This window comes from Strigops habroptila, chromosome 1, assembly GCF_004027225.2.
Source record: "Strigops habroptila isolate Jane chromosome 1, bStrHab1.2.pri, whole genome shotgun sequence".
In the NCBI taxonomy this organism is placed as follows: Eukaryota; Metazoa; Chordata; class Aves; order Psittaciformes; family Psittacidae; genus Strigops; species Strigops habroptila.
The window spans coordinates 15,861,873-15,879,167 of NC_044277.2; positions in this window are offsets into that span (position 1 = coordinate 15,861,873).

The following is a 17,295-nucleotide window of genomic DNA, read 5'->3' on the forward strand; positions in this document are numbered from 1 at the left end:
AATTTGGAGTGAAGTTAAGCCTGGGAAGAAGGGAGGGGAGGGGGAGCTGTTTTAAGATTTAGTTTTTATTTTGCGTTACCCTACTCTGTTTTGATTGGTAATCAATTACATTAATTTTCCCCAAGTCATGTCTGTTTTGCCCATAGCAATTGGTGAATGATCTCTCGCTGTCCTTATAATCTTTCATTACATTTTCTCTCCCCCAAGCAGCTTTTGTAGGCACCTGGCATCAAGCCAGGTTCAACCCACCATACCATAATTTCCAATTGCAAACACAGTAAAATAGCACAGAAGCTGATGTCTCACATTCTTGCTTCACTGTCATTTCTAGTGTAGGGTTAAAAAGTAGAGTTAACCATAAGAAGGTCTTCTGGATTCTGGAAAGAGATTTAAATATTCTTACTTTGCATTTTGCTGCACCAAACCTGTAGATATTTGCCTCCTAAATGGTATTCACTACTTGGATTATACACACCAGCTTCATACATAAAGCCCATAACATGAAAATATTAGAAATTTGAATTCCCAGAAAGGCATGTACTGCATGGCAGATGCCTGAAGGAGCCGGAAAAATTGTTGAGGACAGAGACATATCTTAAATTTTGTTGCTTTTCAGACTGTACGCTACATAAATATCCCTTCTCTCGTTTTGCTTTATGCCTTTCTGGAAGCAGGTTCAGAAGACCTTATTTTGCAACAGACAGATGGCAAAATTGGCATTATTTCCTTTGCTGTGTCCTTATATCCAGTATCTGAACACTCACCCAAGACCTGGATTCAGGTGCCAGCAACTCTCTGATGAAATGAAAATAACATCTACTATGTCAGAGAAGCCTGACCCAACCACAATGGAGCAGGTTACCCTAGACTACTGCTTGGAAAGATGATCCATCTAAGGGACAGGGAAAGTGTGACTCTTGAGATACTCATTACCCAACAAGCCTGATCCACAAAAGGGCCACAGAATCTCTAAGGACCTTTATGCCAAATTTTAATCATGAGGGCCTAAATAAACACAGGTCAGTCATCCCCTTCTAATAACAGAGAGCTTGTTGTCAAGTAGAACCTCACAGTTACAGATCTCTTTCTTGGTAACCTTCTGGAACTCTAAAAGTGAGTATGCTGGTGCTAAATGCATTTTTTAATTGCTCACTTGTAGGGTATTATGCTGAGAACTTAACATACAAAATCCTTTATTGTAGGCGTATGATTCCTTTCAACAGAAAACTTTTATTTAAATTAGGTTATTCAAAGATTTAGAATATCTTAACCATTGTTTGTTTTACTAGAAACCCAAGAGACAAGGGAGTATTATTCTTAAATTGAGGCCTAAACAAGCAGGCAGTGGTGGGGAAACATTCAGTGAAATACAAGCATACGTTGACTTCTGTGTAGTGTGCTCACTGAATAGTAAAAGAGCCCACAACAGTATTTCCCAGTGCAACAAATCAAAGGCTATTCCATTCTGATTTTCTCTCTATAGTTAGCTGACGTTAGATTGAAAAACTAATTTGTTAGATAAGTAGTCCAAGTTAAGTTTCTAGGCCCTGAGTAGTGGATGACAGGTAAATTCTTGTAAATGGTAGCACATACGTAAATCTGTAAGTACTCTAAGTAAACTTAAGGAATTATTATGAATATGGGTTTGTTATATAATTTATATTTCATTAAAAAGAAATTTGATACAGACCTGAAACTAATTCACTTGGAGGTTTGTTTGAGTTGCTAGGCCTGATTAATGCAGAGAAAGTAACATGTTCTCTGTCAAATAACTGATTATTTGGGTGAGGGAGGAAAGCAGGTAATGGATTTATATTTTATCCTGCCCTATCTATCTTAATTATGGCAGCTGAAAATTTCTTTCTTTAAGCCTTTAGAGGAGTAAAAAGGACATCTTTCCAGCAGGTAAAGTAGAAAATTTCCAGTGCTATGTAGGTACCTTGCTTTTTGTTTTATTCTTAAAGCTGTATTGCATGGGTAAAAGAATTCCAGATAATTCTGTTCTTGCTATTATAAATGAAACCCAGAGTAACTCTTCAAAATCTGATGATGTGTAAAATTTTTCATATCTGTAACTTACCCTAAAGGTACAGTAGGCCATAATTTTATGACTATAAGTAATGAAACTTGGTATCAATATCATATGTAAAAAGAAAAGTAAGCATGTTTTCATAAAACTGTATATACTCTTAGAAAGAAAACAACTGACCAATGCTACCCATTTTTTAAAAAAGCTATTAATTTAAAATTAAAAGTCATAAGCAGAATTACAATCTTAAACACCATGCAGTAATTAATGCATAGAAGAAAGGTGATTCTAAACTGTTTTATTAAATATAGACTTGAATAAGCAGCAGAATAAATTCAGGCTTTAGTACAACAAATGTGTAGGAATCATACATCACAGTTATAATAACTAGCTTTTTGCAGCGTAAAAAATTATAAATGACATATTCATCAACTGGGCACAATACAGACTTTAACAAAAAAAGTTTTCTATTTTATACTGGTGCCATGATTTTTTTAACCCTGCAGGCAAAAGTTTGGAAATGTACAAAACTGATATAATCAAGATCTCTAAGTTGTTCCTAACAAATCTCTTTCTTCTTTCTCCAAAAAACCTATAATCCTAAGAACTGCGTGATATGAACTGTTCAATTTCATCTTGTAGAACCAGTGGGATTTTGGGATTTTATCATGTTTAAAACTCATTACAGTTTTTAAAAAAGTAAGATTTTTCTGTGTGTGTGTGTAATTCAAACATCAGTAAGAAATTCAGGATTTTATATTCCTTTTAATTTTTGAACTTCTTTATTGTGACTACTGAGTGACTACACATGTTGCCACTGTGAGCTGACTGAGCAATTGCACCGCATGATCAGTTCTTCTTTATGCAGATCTGCACTGGTTAATTATTATGTTTTACAATTTAAGAATACATAAAAGAATATTTAAAAATGCAACATCCCCAAAACCATAAAGCCTCTTCTATTTCATTATTTTACATTCATTCTTTGATTGAAACTTTTCTTAAAAGTGAACTTTGTGAATCATTAGGCCCCAAATGTAAAGTAAAATCAATAAGTACATTAACATCAAGGGGGCATTTAATCTGTCAGAAGCATGGTAAGCTGGTTTGCAATTGTGAGTGCTTAGCAAGCTCACCTGGCAAATGATTTCTACTTTAACTAGTTAGAACAGCATAAGCTGTCCAAAATCACAAGCCAATGTAGACATTAGTAGTGTTTCTGTCTGTTGTTTTCAAATATTCATTCAATATATTAAAAGCTTTTCATTCGTATTCACTGTCAGAGTGTTGTTTGTTTTCCTCTAGATGATACAAAGAATGTTTTGCCATATTAATTGGAACAAAATAAGACATCTGATGTGAGTCACCTTCTACTGTAAAAACTGCATAGGCTCCTGTTATTACTTGGGTGCCAAAATGTTGATAGAAAATGGCTGATGCACATCTACGACTCTATTAGTCCGAAGTAGGTGGACTTACTGATTATCAATCTTTTAATGGATGTAACATTTCGAGATAGCAGAATTCAGTAGAACTTGGAAATATATGAAAACAGTCACATACCAAGAAGGAATTCTGGGGCAAAACAATGGTTTAATAAGAGTTGTGTCACTACAGTGTCTGACTTCTACTGATCCTTGTTTATCTCTTATTATAATGACCGAAAGAAAGTAAAAGATATGAATTGTAAATTTGTGGATCAGTCAAATAGATGACAGATCAGTACTGGGGAGGGATGGTAAGTATTAGTCAGAGAATACAGTTTTGAAAAAGAAATAATAGTTGCTGGTGGCCACTTAAAAGTCTATGGAAGATAATGTTTCTCTTCTTCATTGTCTTGAGGCAATTTTGAATGACAATGAACTCAGAAGCTTAATGTAAAGAACAAAAACATTACTGTAGAAGTGGACTGCATAAATGTGTGTCTTGAGAAACAAGACACTTCTGAGTGCAAGTACACCTGAGTCATACATTATAAATCACTAGATGCTTGAATCTTTCACTGTGCATTGAAGGTAATTTTGAAACATAGTTAATATTCCTACCACAGTGTACAGAATAATGAAACCTCTTTCCAAGGTAATATATTGCCCATCATGACTACTTAGTGTAGCAGTCAGAAGCAGAGGGCTAACTATTGTTCACACAACCAATGCTTCACTCACCTGTTTTCTTGAACTCTGAAGGTCATAACATGATTAGAGCTAACAGAGGTGATGCTATGAGGGTGGCAAGGCACAGGAATAGGTTGACCAGAGAAGCTGTGGCTGTTCCATTGCAGAAGTGTTCAAGGCCAGGTTGGATGGGGCTTTGGAATCTGATTTAGTGGAAGTTGTCTCTGCCCATGGCAGGTGGGCTGGAACTAGATGGTCTTTAAGGTACTTTCCACCCAAACCATTCTATGATTCTATGATTCTATGGTTCTATGATGCTATGTTGTGTAAGTCTCCACGATTCCGTGAAAAATAGTAACGAATGGAACAACATAGTCCCCTGCTACTTTCTTTTATAATATATACAAGTTTTTAAAGTGGCATGGAGTTACCATTAAAGAAACCTATAAGTAATATGCATGTGGGAGCATCACTTGTGATGGGAGCAGCTCCACGACTCTTACAATGTGAGTGCCATTTACTGGCTCAGTTCTGGCTGCAGATGGGAAGCAAATATGCACCGTTTTGGGGTAACAATAATAGTCATTTTTACACACAATTGTATTTGCAGGTTGCAATATAAAATAAAATGGCAGTTCTGCCTGAAGGAAGAAGATAGCCCAGAGAAGGGCAACAAAGCTTTTAGGAAAAGGGCCTGGAGTGCAAGTGTCATGAGGAATGGATGAGGGAACTGGGATTGTTTAGCCCGAAGAAGAGAAGGCTCAGTGGGGACCTTATCACTCTCTGCAACTACCTGAAAGGAAGATGAAGCCAGGAGGTGTCTGGTCTCTTTTCCCAAGTAACAAGCAATAGAACAAGAGGAAATGGCCTCAAGTTGCACCAAGGGAGGTTTAGATTGGTTATTGCGAAAAATTTCCTCACTGAAAGGGTAGTCAGGCATTGGAACAGCCTTCCCAGGGAAATGGTGGAATCACCATCCCTGGAAGTGTTAAAAAAAAGTATAGATGAGGCCATTAGTGACATGGTTTAGTGGTGGACTTGGCAGTCCTGGGGTAATGGTTGGACACAATTATCTTAAAGGTCTTTCAACCTGGTTGATTCTATGATTCTAGTCTAATGAAATGTTTTTCCATGAATTATGTTGGAGATTTGATTCTTCTGTTATTCCAGTGATTTACAGAAAAAGTACATCTCCCTAAACCTTTAACAAGTGTGCTACTTTTTAAAGCAAAAATTGCAAATCTGGCATTCTGAAAATTCAGTTGGTTTATTTTCTACTTATTCATTATAATCAGTACTCATGCTCTGCATTAATATCCTTAACTGTGTTACTCATTTCATTTAGACTGCTTTTAGGGAACACTTCTGAGATGTTATTGCTCTCAGTGAGTAGGTGTAGCGATGCACTTCATGAACAAAATGCAGCAGATTCCAATTAAATTTCTTTCTAACTTTATTGGTAAAGCTGTGCTAAGAGTTAGTAATAAAATATTAAACTTATTTTCATGACTAAAGTCTGTAATTATGATTCTAAATACACCACAGGGCTAGTCCTCTGATATAAAATGGATCCACTTTTATAGAATTATTTTTTTAGAAACAGAGGTACACTTCAAAAAATTTAAACCCTTAGAAGTGGTTCTTTTAGAAAGAATTACCTATAATTAAGGAAAAAAAAATATGGTACACAGATTGCTTTATTTTTTCAATTTTTTTTCTAGTAAGTTATTGAATTTTTACTATTTGGTAAATATCAAAATAGTTGGTGAATATTAAAAATTTCACACTTGCTGAAATATTTCATTAATGTCCTTGTAGCAAAATATATTACAGCTTTATCCTTTAACTAGAAATATGGGTTCAAATTAATTAACTGTACATATGTAAAGTCATCAGCCTATACACTTCAGTCACCAATAACTGATTCATACCAGTTAGGCAGGAGTAGAATGAGATTTTTACCATTTTCACATGTTAAAATGTTACAAAATTACAAAGATTGCTTTTTTCTTTCCTCTCTTGCAAAGCTCTGACTCTTATCTTGTTACTAAATGAGATAAGAATTTCATATGACATCATAAACATTTGTTTCATTTTTAGGCTCAAGGCAAAACGCTTTTAACTTGAGTTCTGTGGGAGCTGTTCATAGAGATTAGTACCTTGTTGAAATAATAAAGAAAATCTTACATATTTTTGTATATATTTTCCTTAATGCTTCATAATAGTTTATTATTCTTATTTGGCATCAAAAATATGTCTTCTCAACATAAATATGTCTCCATATGAATTACAAGGTTCTTATTGTAAACCTTAAACTATCTCGGCATTCTTTCTGTTGCAAGAATCATTTGTTCATGTAACAGGTTTAATTGAACAACAGATTTAGAGGCTAGAAGACTGTTGATACATCAATACAGTAAAAGACAGGTAGTGTTCAATTGTTAAAATGTTGGGAAAAGATAATGAAGATGGATTGTTACGTAGCTAAAACATGCAGAGACCCAGTGCAATAGCACTTTGAGGGAGCTCCTGACCTACTGCGGACATAAACTATATTACCTTCTCAATTTAACAGATTATTGCAGTACCTTTATACAGCCAAGGAGGAAGAATAAGCACTCACTGAAAAATGAATCTTACTCTTAAACGCCCATATAAAATAAGTTCTTTAAATCGTTATGTAAGGATTCTTCCTTTTACTATAAATGGAGCCTTTTGTGTTTCTCATATGTTGGTGTCTACATTGTACATACCTAAAATTGTGTGATGAATTTAAAATTTAGAGCAGGATTATATCCCTAAATGGAAGTAATAGGTGACATTTGAGACATTAAAAGCATTTTTGTGACCCTGGGAAGCATCACAGAAGATCTACCTTCCTTGAGGGTCTTGGAGCCAGGCTGCGTGAAGTAAGGCAGTGTATGTTACATATCTCGAGTTAAAACATCTGTATGTCTGTGTTCAGGCAATTGAACCTCATCCTTGTTATCTTTTCATGTTCTATGATTTAAAATGGAACAAGTGGGAGTTATTTCTCATTACATTTTAAGGGGGCATCTATACAACATATTTGTAATTAACATCAGAGAAACTGGAGGTGCTAATGTTGTAATAAAAAGAAATTATTTGGGAGACTTTGTAAATAATTTCACTCCTTTCTGAGTACTGTTAGCACTGAAAGGCAAAATGTGATGAGAAAGGCTCAAATTAAAATAGTTTAACTTAATGGATGTCCTCATACAAAATCTTCATGTTACTGATACATGAGAAAAAAGAACCTTTCTTCTTTCTTGTCTATGTGCTGCCTGTGAGAAAGAGCTCTGGAATTCTGCTGAGAAGAAACTAACCCAGACTTTGACACCTGATTTCTTATGTCCATAAATTACTTAAGAAAATGCTGAATATTTGGTGTTGCAGATGAAATTGAGCTTTAAATTAGAGGCAAGATTCTTTAATGCAAAATTACACAAGTATATGTATGCTGACACAATAAAATCCTGATGTATATCTAGGCAAATAAAACCAAGGCGGTTATCTCACTGTAAAAGATGTCTAGATATAAACTAAAAACTTCAAGTTTAAATCTAATCTTCAGCTATTTCAATATCTTGTTCTGTCTGCTCTTTATAATTTTGCTTGTGCCCAAATTACATTTGGGTTTTAAATATGAAATTAGTTTGCTTTAGCATAACGTTCATCTAATGAAAATTCATATCTTTTATACATAGGTACATGCATTTTTGCAGCCAAACAGTACTAAACAAGAGTAAAACTTATGTTTCTTTGCATGTATGTTTAAAAATACACGGGTTACTTTGCTTTTCACTACTCCATCAGTGCACACTCATGTAGCACATGCTGGTTCTCCAAAGACCAGACAGTCACACTGCCATCATTTGTGTGTGATGCATGTACTGGCTGCATCTACCAGTTATACATGCTGCCCTGCACTGTGCATCAGCAGGAGCAGCATCCGTCACTATCCCAGTATGTGTCTGTGGGTGTGTATGCCAGTGGACGTGTGTGCACTTATGCAAAGACTAAATGCAAAATGTTCCAACTGCAAAGAATTTTGTGTGTCTGCCCATGCTCATTTATTCTGAGAAAGGAGACCACCACTATAAAGTCTGTTTTCTTCTTTCCAGAGCTGGCTTAAGCTTTACATTTTAAGGAAACACACAAACAAAAATTTAAAAATATATTTCTAATAGCTGAATGGTTGTCCTGGACGGTCCATCTGGCAGAACACAGGGCACTGAGAGCCCTGACTGTCCCTGCCTCGCCTCCCTCAGGCTTCCCATGAGCTGGACCTGGACTCAGGAACCCATTTCAGCCCCACAGGACTCTCAGCCCCTGTCCCAGTGACGTCACAAGCAGAAGTCTCCACCTCATGAGACCCCTGTCATGCCCAGCCATGGGCCATGTCGTGCTCAGCCCACCCTCAGGCCAATGTTGCAGCCCAGCCTTGGCCCATCCCTGTCCCAGGAAGGTGCCTGCCCCAGCCCTGGCTGCCCCCTGCTCTGCCCTGCTCTCTGCCTGGACAGTGGGACAGCCCTGGCTGCCAGACCCAGCCCCATTGCCCCATGGGAGCCTCCTCTATTCCCAAATCCCAGAAAGACTCCAGCCCATGCTGTGCCCTGACACAGTCACACACTGAAATCTGCTTGGTCTGAAGGCAGTATTTCACAGTTCTAATACCTAACCATACATCAGTAGAGTATAAAATGTTTATTATTATTAATTTACATTGCTCCCATAAATGCCACGTAAGCTTTATGGGACAGATAAAAAGACATGGTCCATGAAATGAAGAGCTCACCATCTAATTTTAGAGAAGAGAGAGCAGGAGTAACCAAATAAGTGATCAGGAAAGGTGTCCAGTGGTATAAAGAGGTAAGCTTGTGTGGAACATGGAGCTGATATCAGAGGGAGGAACACAAAATCAGAGAGAAATATCTGGCAGAGCCAGCAGGATAAGGGGAAAGGGATAAAAAACAGGGACACATATGCAGGTAGGCTAGGAAAATGACAATGTGAATCTTGTTGCAATGAAAAGGTATACTGGCTAAAGCTCAATAGGAATAAAAAATTAATACATTTTCAGGTGTTGGCACTGAAATCAAACAAATTACTCTTTACATGTGAATAGCATCCATAAAAACAGGATTAAAAGAATACTAATTGTATTGCACTGACTTCATAAACGTGCAATTGAATGATGAAAAATTGCAACTTTATTTTACCAGGGAATACACAGTGAGAATACACAGAGTTCATTTCAGAAAAATCTTACACTAGTGGCTGTCACTAAGCACCTACATAATGCCAGATTTTTCATATCACACATTAAATAGTTTTTGGCAGCTCATACCAGGCAGTAGTATTAATGAAAAGACTGTTTTAAAAAATTGGCAGATTTGGTGTGAAAGTGAAACTAATCATGATGGTGTGATGTGGGAATTATTTCAAGATTGGCAGAATTACATTTGTTTCATTAGCAGAGAATTATTTTAAAAAGCAAAAATACACAAGAAACATTTCTTGAAATAAACGAATCCAGTAACCAATTAGATGTGACAGCAACTTCCTGTAAATTTGTAGTTTTATATGCACTCCATACTGAGCAACATATAAGAATATGACATGGATTAAACCAGTTGCATGATTTCCAGTTACTATTCCAATTTTCTAAACCTTTTTCTTTATGCAGACAGTCCCCTAATCTTGTTCAGAATGTCTCTGATGGTGTAAGCATCAAGCTCAGTTCATGCTTCAGGATAGAGCTAAGTTCTAATCCTATGGAAAAATCTGTGGACTTCATTAAATTTATGTACTGAGAGTAGTAATACAGATAGTACTACTTATTACATAAGGAGGAGCAGAAATTACATTTACAGTGGTGCAAAATAAAGCAAAAGCACTACCAAGGAGTGATGAAAGTAGAGATGTTAAACTCTGTGGAAAGGCCGTACAGACTGTCACTTTTTCAGTGCACATTCCTCACTCTTGCCATTTCTTATAGATTTTTTCCAGCTTGGTTTTAACAAACAGTTGTTCCTTATCTTTCAGATCTTTATTTGGAAAATCATTTCCCAGTACAAGAAATCACATTCTTCTTGAGTTTTTCCCATTATTAACTTTGGCATTTGAATCTTAATTAAATACTTATCAGAGTATTCTTAATGACTGTCCAGAGAATGGCCCAAATCATAGATCCTTTTAGCCATACTGCATCTGTGTAGTCCAAATTTGCTTTAGGCCCAGACTGGACAGTAATCTTTTTCAAACTCAGGGCCTCTGTAGATGAAGTCTTTTAAAAGCTATAAAGGAATATTTAAATGTTTGCCCCTTTGGCCATCTGATTTTTACTGAAATAATGAAAATGTATTGGTGATTTTACAGATGAAGTTCACACTTCATGTTTGTAAGAATAGTCTTGTCCTTCTCTAATATTATGATATTTCATCCCCAAAAGGGCTTTTCAGCTCCCAAAGGGCTCTGAAAAGGTCTAACTGCTGATGTAAGCCTCCTCCAAAGAATTCGTTACGTAAACTACAATAAATAATGCTGAATCGAGTGCACCCTCTGCAAATTTGCAGATACCACCACACTGAGTGGTGCGGTTGACACACCTGAGGGATGGGAACACAGCAGAGGGACCTGGACAGGCTCAAGAAGTGGGCCTGTGTGAACCTCATGAGGTTCAATAAGGCCAAGTGCAATGAACTACACTTGCGTCAGGGCAACCCCCAGTAACAATACAAGCTGGGGGATGAAGGGATTAAGATCAGCCCTGTAGAGGACTTGGGAGTACTGGTGGGTGAAAAGCTGGACATCAGCCGGCAATATGCGCTCACAGCCCAGAAAGCCAACTGTGTGCTGGGCTGTACCAAAAGAAGCAGGGTCAGTGGGTCAAGGGAGGTGATTCTCCCCCTCTACGCCATCCTGATGACACCCCCCTAGAGTTCTGCACCCAGCTCTGGAGTCCTCAGTACAAGACATGGACTTGTTGGATTGGGTCTGGAGGAGTGCTACAGAAATGGTCAGAGGGACAGAACACCTCTCCTATGAGGACATGAGAGAGTTGGAGCTGGTCAACCTGGAAAAAAGACACTCCAGATACCTTATTGCAGCCTTTTAGGGGCCTTATAAGATGGGGACAGACTTTTTAATAGTTATTGTTGCGATAGTACAAAGGATAATGGTTTTAAACTAATTAGAGGGTAGATTTAGACTAGATATAAGGAAGACTTTTTTTTACAATGAGGGTGCTGAAACAGTGGAACAGGTTGCCCAGAGAGGTGGTGGATGCTCCATCCCTGGAAACATTCAAGGCCAGGCTGGATGTGGTTCTGAGCAACCTGATTTAGTTGAAGATGTCCCTGCTCATTGCAAGGAGGCTGGACTAGATGAGCTTTAAAGATCCCTTCCAACCCAAACCATTCTATGATTCTATGAAGCTAGGAGTAATCAATTACATTTCCAAATTAATTATTTTCTACAGTGCAACACTTTCTGAGTAGCACAGTTCTTAAGACAGATATAACAGCTCTTTTACACATTTTATTTATCTTAAGCAGCAATTAATATCAGGTTTATCAGTTTAATACCTTTATATCAATTAGATTTTTACATATGCACTGTAGGGCTATAATATATCTTTTTGCCAATTGTTATAGGATGGCAACAGCAAAAGAATGTTTAATTGACTACTATGCAAACTCTACTTCCTAAGTATGTCCTTGTAAAAATAAGATTCCTTCTGCACAGTTTTTCATGACAGAATAATTTTTCCCATTTCAACTGAAGTAGTTAAAATGGTATGAACTCCTAAAGAGTACGTAGGTATACAATACTATATAGTGTGTGCACTCAAGTGTTCTTGTTTAAAAAAGAGATGCACCAAATTCTGAAACAGACAATTTTACAGCCATGTTCTAGGTCTCAGGAACAGCAATGAAGTACAGAAGAATGGCTGAAAACCAGTTATACTAGCCCTAACAGTACTGCCATGATAACTACATGTATCTTTCTTTGAATAGCTTTGTAGCTTATAATGAATTATGGGGACCTGTAGTTTTTCTCTTAGCATTTCCAAGAAAAACTGAAGTGGACATATTAAATACATAAATATTTCCCATTGCAGAGGCTAATACTATTCTTTCATGAACACTTCTGTTGATTTATGATGTAATGTAGTGCAAGGAACTTATATTCTGCTGATCGATACAGATAAGGAAAAATGGAGGCTAAAGTGTTTTACAGTCTATCTTGAAAACATGCTTAATGAGCAGAAACTATTTTCTGAATTGCAACATGAAGAAGGAAGGATGGGACCCACAAATTATATGTAACATTCACCAATACAATTGGAGGCTCTTTTTTAAGAACTGGTATTTTGATTATGCTTTTGTATTTCGATTTCTATGGAGCCAAACTCATTTGAACTTATAAAACTATGCTAGGAAATAGAACCACTCTGCATACAGCACACCAGCCTGCAGGGTGTTAAAGTAGGCTACATGGTGCCACTGTTATATTCTGACCGAGAGGTTTTAATAAGGGATAGCTACATACCGATTTAGTTTTGGCTCCTCAGTGGTCTTACAGGGATTGCAGAAATGCAATTTCAGGTGAAAAAAAGCATGGTGAGAGGTATGAAAGTTCATATATGAAATAAAATTCTACATTCCTTGTGCCAGAGAAAGATGGAAAAAAGGTAAAAAAGCAATCTGAGCTGCCATAGATCAGAAGCAGCTGGAGATCTAATAGCTCCTCCCTGCAGGAGAACACCCTATAGAAGCTTTCATGCAGGTGGCATGGTATCCCTCTGTCCTGGGTTCAGCTATAGCAGTCATTTTTCTCCTTCTTTGTAGCTGGTGCAGTGCTGTGTTTTTTAACTTTCAGCCTGGGAACAACACTGATAACACCGATGTTTTTAGTTGTTGCTAAGTAATGTTTATTCCAACCAAGGATTTTCTCAGTCTCATGCTTTGCCAGGGAGGAGGGGAAGCCGGGAGGAAGCAGAGACAGGACACCTGACCCAAACTAGCCAAAGGGGTATTCCATACCATGGCACGTCATGCCCAGTATATAAACCAGGGGGAGTTACCCGGAAGGCCCAGATCACTGCTCGGGTCAGGCTGGGTATCGGTTGGTGGGTGGTGAGCAATTGTATCCTCTCCCCTTGTTATTTTCCTTATCATTATTATTATTGGTGGCAGCAGCAGTAGTTTTGTATGGTACTTTAGTTACCGGACTGCTCTTATCTCAACCCGTGGGAGTTACATTCTTCCGATTCTCCTCCCCATCCCTCCGGGAGCAGGGGGAGGAAGAAGCAGGGGGAGTGAGCAAGCGACTGCGTGGTTCCGAGTTACCGGCTGGGCTCAAACCACGACACCCTCATTCTTTTTTAACATACTAATAGCATTGCTAGCTCATTGAGAGACAACTATGGCCTAAGAATCTAAAAGCAAGAGACATGGTTGTAAATCAAGGAATTAGGATCATTAGCTCAAAAGTTAGCTGTGTCAAATCTCATTTTATATAATATACTAAAGGGAGTCAAAGATGGACACTGTATTGGAACAAGTTGGCCATTCCATGTAAAGAGTCATTCACTCTCCTGCACTACCTTTAGCATTCCAGCTATTAACTGTTATCAGGGTTACAAATATTTATATATTTCTAGTTTTGATTTTTCTAACTTTAACATTGGTCTGTTTTGCTAAATTAAACTGACAACTTACAATAAATTATCTCCTTGCTACATATGTATTAGCTGCTCAGGTTACTGCATAAATCTCTGTTCAATAAAATAAATGGATTAATTTCTCAAATTTGTATTAGAAATAATGTTTCTACAACCCAAACACTTGCTGTTGTATTTTTCTGTATCTACAACAGTATTAAAAATATTGCCAATTATGGGCATCAGAACCAGACCATTCTAGTATATTCTCACACAAGCATTGTTTTCTCTATAATTCTTTTTAGCTACTTAAAGAAAGAGATGTGAAAAGTTTTCTTAGGCCATCTATTTTTACCGAATTGGACATCAATAGTAGAAATGATGAATTATCCAGTTCACTTACAGGGTACCAGGTAGCTTCTGTCTGCTTTTTGAATTATTATAAGGTTGCTTATGTCATGGTTATTTCTGAGAGAAAAATAGGGCTGTCTTTGCACAGTAACTTGATCAAAAGAACAACTTACCATTTGGAATTTTTCTTTGGACTGTAATAGGTTAAAGAAAAAATAGATTTAAGTTCAATTTTTGTCATGAAGGAGGGTTTTAGGATGTTAAAATCAATTTCAATGCATTTCTGTTGTCATAAAGTGTAACCACAGTTGTGTAAGATTTCATTCAGTTCTGTCTCATTTCTTTTTCCCTTTCCCTTTTTCCATACTCTAAATGCTGTTCATCTAAACAGAATTTTTAAAAAAAAAGTTTATTAAGAACTTTATCAAACTTTAATATAAATTTTGTAAAAGAGATGGAATACATCCCTCAAGAAGAAGCATTCATCAGAAATCTTAAAAATTAAAGTTAGTGTTTCATCTATGTTAAACCTATGAAACAAATTTTTTTGTAAAACCAGATGTATGCATATGGACTCTCTCCTTTTAAAAATACCATCAGATTTTGAACATTTACAAAAGAAAGAAGACATTATAGAAAGCATGAAAAAATTTTCCCCTTTTTAAAAAATAAATCTTTTTACTTCATTGTAATATCTTGCATCAAAGAGCAAAAACAAATATTGTCAAAATGCAAAGTCAGTTTACAGTAGACAAAAAAAAAGATTATCTTTAAAACAGCAGTAAATATGACAAATGATTAATAAAATTAATTCTATTACCCTAGATCTCCAACAGTTCTGCCAACACCACACACGCATTTTGAAGTTAACTGAAAGTGGCATAAGCAAGCTATGTTCAGAGTTAAAACATAGCAGAAATTATTAGAGTCACCCTATTCTTCATTACCTATTCTTAAAGGTACCCTTGACCAATTGACTGACCATTTAATGATAGTTCGTGGTAAGTAAGCTCTAATGAAAACAAACCCAGCACAGCAAATTTGATGTGTTACTCCTTTCCTGAATCTCACTACCAAACTGCCTATAGGCATCCAACAATGAAAAATTACTGTACAGTAGGCCATACAAACACAGCATAGAAAGTATTTAACTACCTCTGCAGTGTTTTTCACCCTAATGGACCAGAAACGTAAATCAGAGGATGATTTATTAATGAAGATGAGTATAAAAAATCCAGTCAAAACCCTTAGGAATATTTAAACTGAAGAGGAGACATTTTTAATAAACGTAGTTCAAAATAACTCAATAACTGTTCTAAATTGGACCAGTGAAAGTATCAACCCTAATTTCATTTGGAATTTTAAAGAAGAAGAGAAAAAGGAAAGACAAGAATGGACAAGAGAGAATATAAAACCACGTAATTATCTGGCCCACCTTTCAAGAACTATTCAACTGTTGATACAGTCAACCACTGAATTTAACATATTTACAAGATAGGCGTTTTGATTTAAGGAAAGGTAAATATAGAAACTGTGCAGTTGCTAAAACTTCATACAGAAATACTTAAAAACAGCTGCTAATTCCAGTGCAAAACAAGAACTGAAATTATTTTCTTTTACTTTAATGTGTTTTAGGTTTCAACAAGAGGGTCATATAAATGTATGAGCTACAGGCTGTTTTCTGAAATACAACACTGATTATACAAAATGGAAAATCTCACAGCAGTAGCTTGCAACATTCTTCAAAAATTAATGTAAAGGTAGAGAATGCCACTGCACCTCGCTAATAAGTCGTTCAGACTCTAAGGGTAAGTGTAGGTATAGAAACCAAGCTCTTTGCCTGAATATTAAATACTTGTTAAACAGACATTTACAGACAAAGGAAATTCACTGTGTGTTTCTGAATTACCAAGCATGATATTAATATTCAGTTGGTGAGCTGCTGTGTAAAAAGAAAGACCTGCTAGAGGCTTAAAATGCTAAAGGCATGTCTCCATTTATTGTAACTGCATACTAAAAGCACTGCTCTGTCATATATTAGAAAGAAAAGTTCAAGAGCATTAAAATGTAGGAAAAGTCCAAATGCAAGGTACTTGGTTTGAGTTCTTAGAATTCATTGAAGACATAAGCACACTAAAGGAAGGAAAAACAATTCTTTGCCTAAATGAATCCATAGCATTTTGCTTAAAATTATATCTTGCCTAGGCTTATGTACTAATCAGTACTTGAAAGAATTTCTGTTGGAGTTGAGTGAACTGGTGGAATCAAGAGCTGATTGAAAGCTTCTACCATCACTCTTACTTTTTGAACTATATCTGGTTACATTCATATATGTTTGCCTACAGATTTCTTCTTACTCTAGCTAGGGAAAACGAAAGAAAACTATAGTCTTCCTACTCACTGAGTCCATCCAAACTCACTGAGATCATATGGTCAGGTAGCTGAATTCAGGCATATACCATGAAACTGATTTTATATCTTATATAGGCAGCCAGCCTAGTGATGGGGCCAACAGAAAGGGGAAATCAGACAGTCTGTGTTTAAAGGTATATGGTGGCCCGCAGCAGGAAATGTACTTTGATAGGATGTGATAGGACCTAATACTCCATCCCTTAAAGGCAGGGGGTATCTGCCAGAAGCACTGCACTCTTACCTGCTCTGTTCTCACAGAGGAAGTATGAAGGACAGTTTGTCCTATACAAAGCAGTATCTCAGAGTTAATACATTGCAGCCTCTGTCACTGACTACCAGCAATGAGCATCATAAGACTGCAGACACCAAAGAAATGTCTTGGAGTATGCAGTGCTTCATGGTCTACAGCTGAAGTTAGCTCAGGCAGTTGCATCTTCTGTAGTTGTATGGTGTGACAGCATGACTACTGGTCATCAGATACATTCCGATGGTTAGGCCATCATGCACGTGATCTGGCCCTCTTCACATACCTTCAAAAGGATCAAGCCTGAAAATGGTATCCCATGTTCCAACAAGATGATATCTGGGGCATACACCTCTCTCTCCCACCAGAAACATTTTCAGGAATAACGTTTTGAAGAATTGTCTTTCTTTAGCATTCCCAGGACTTTGGGCAGGACATTTTATTTACCATCTGC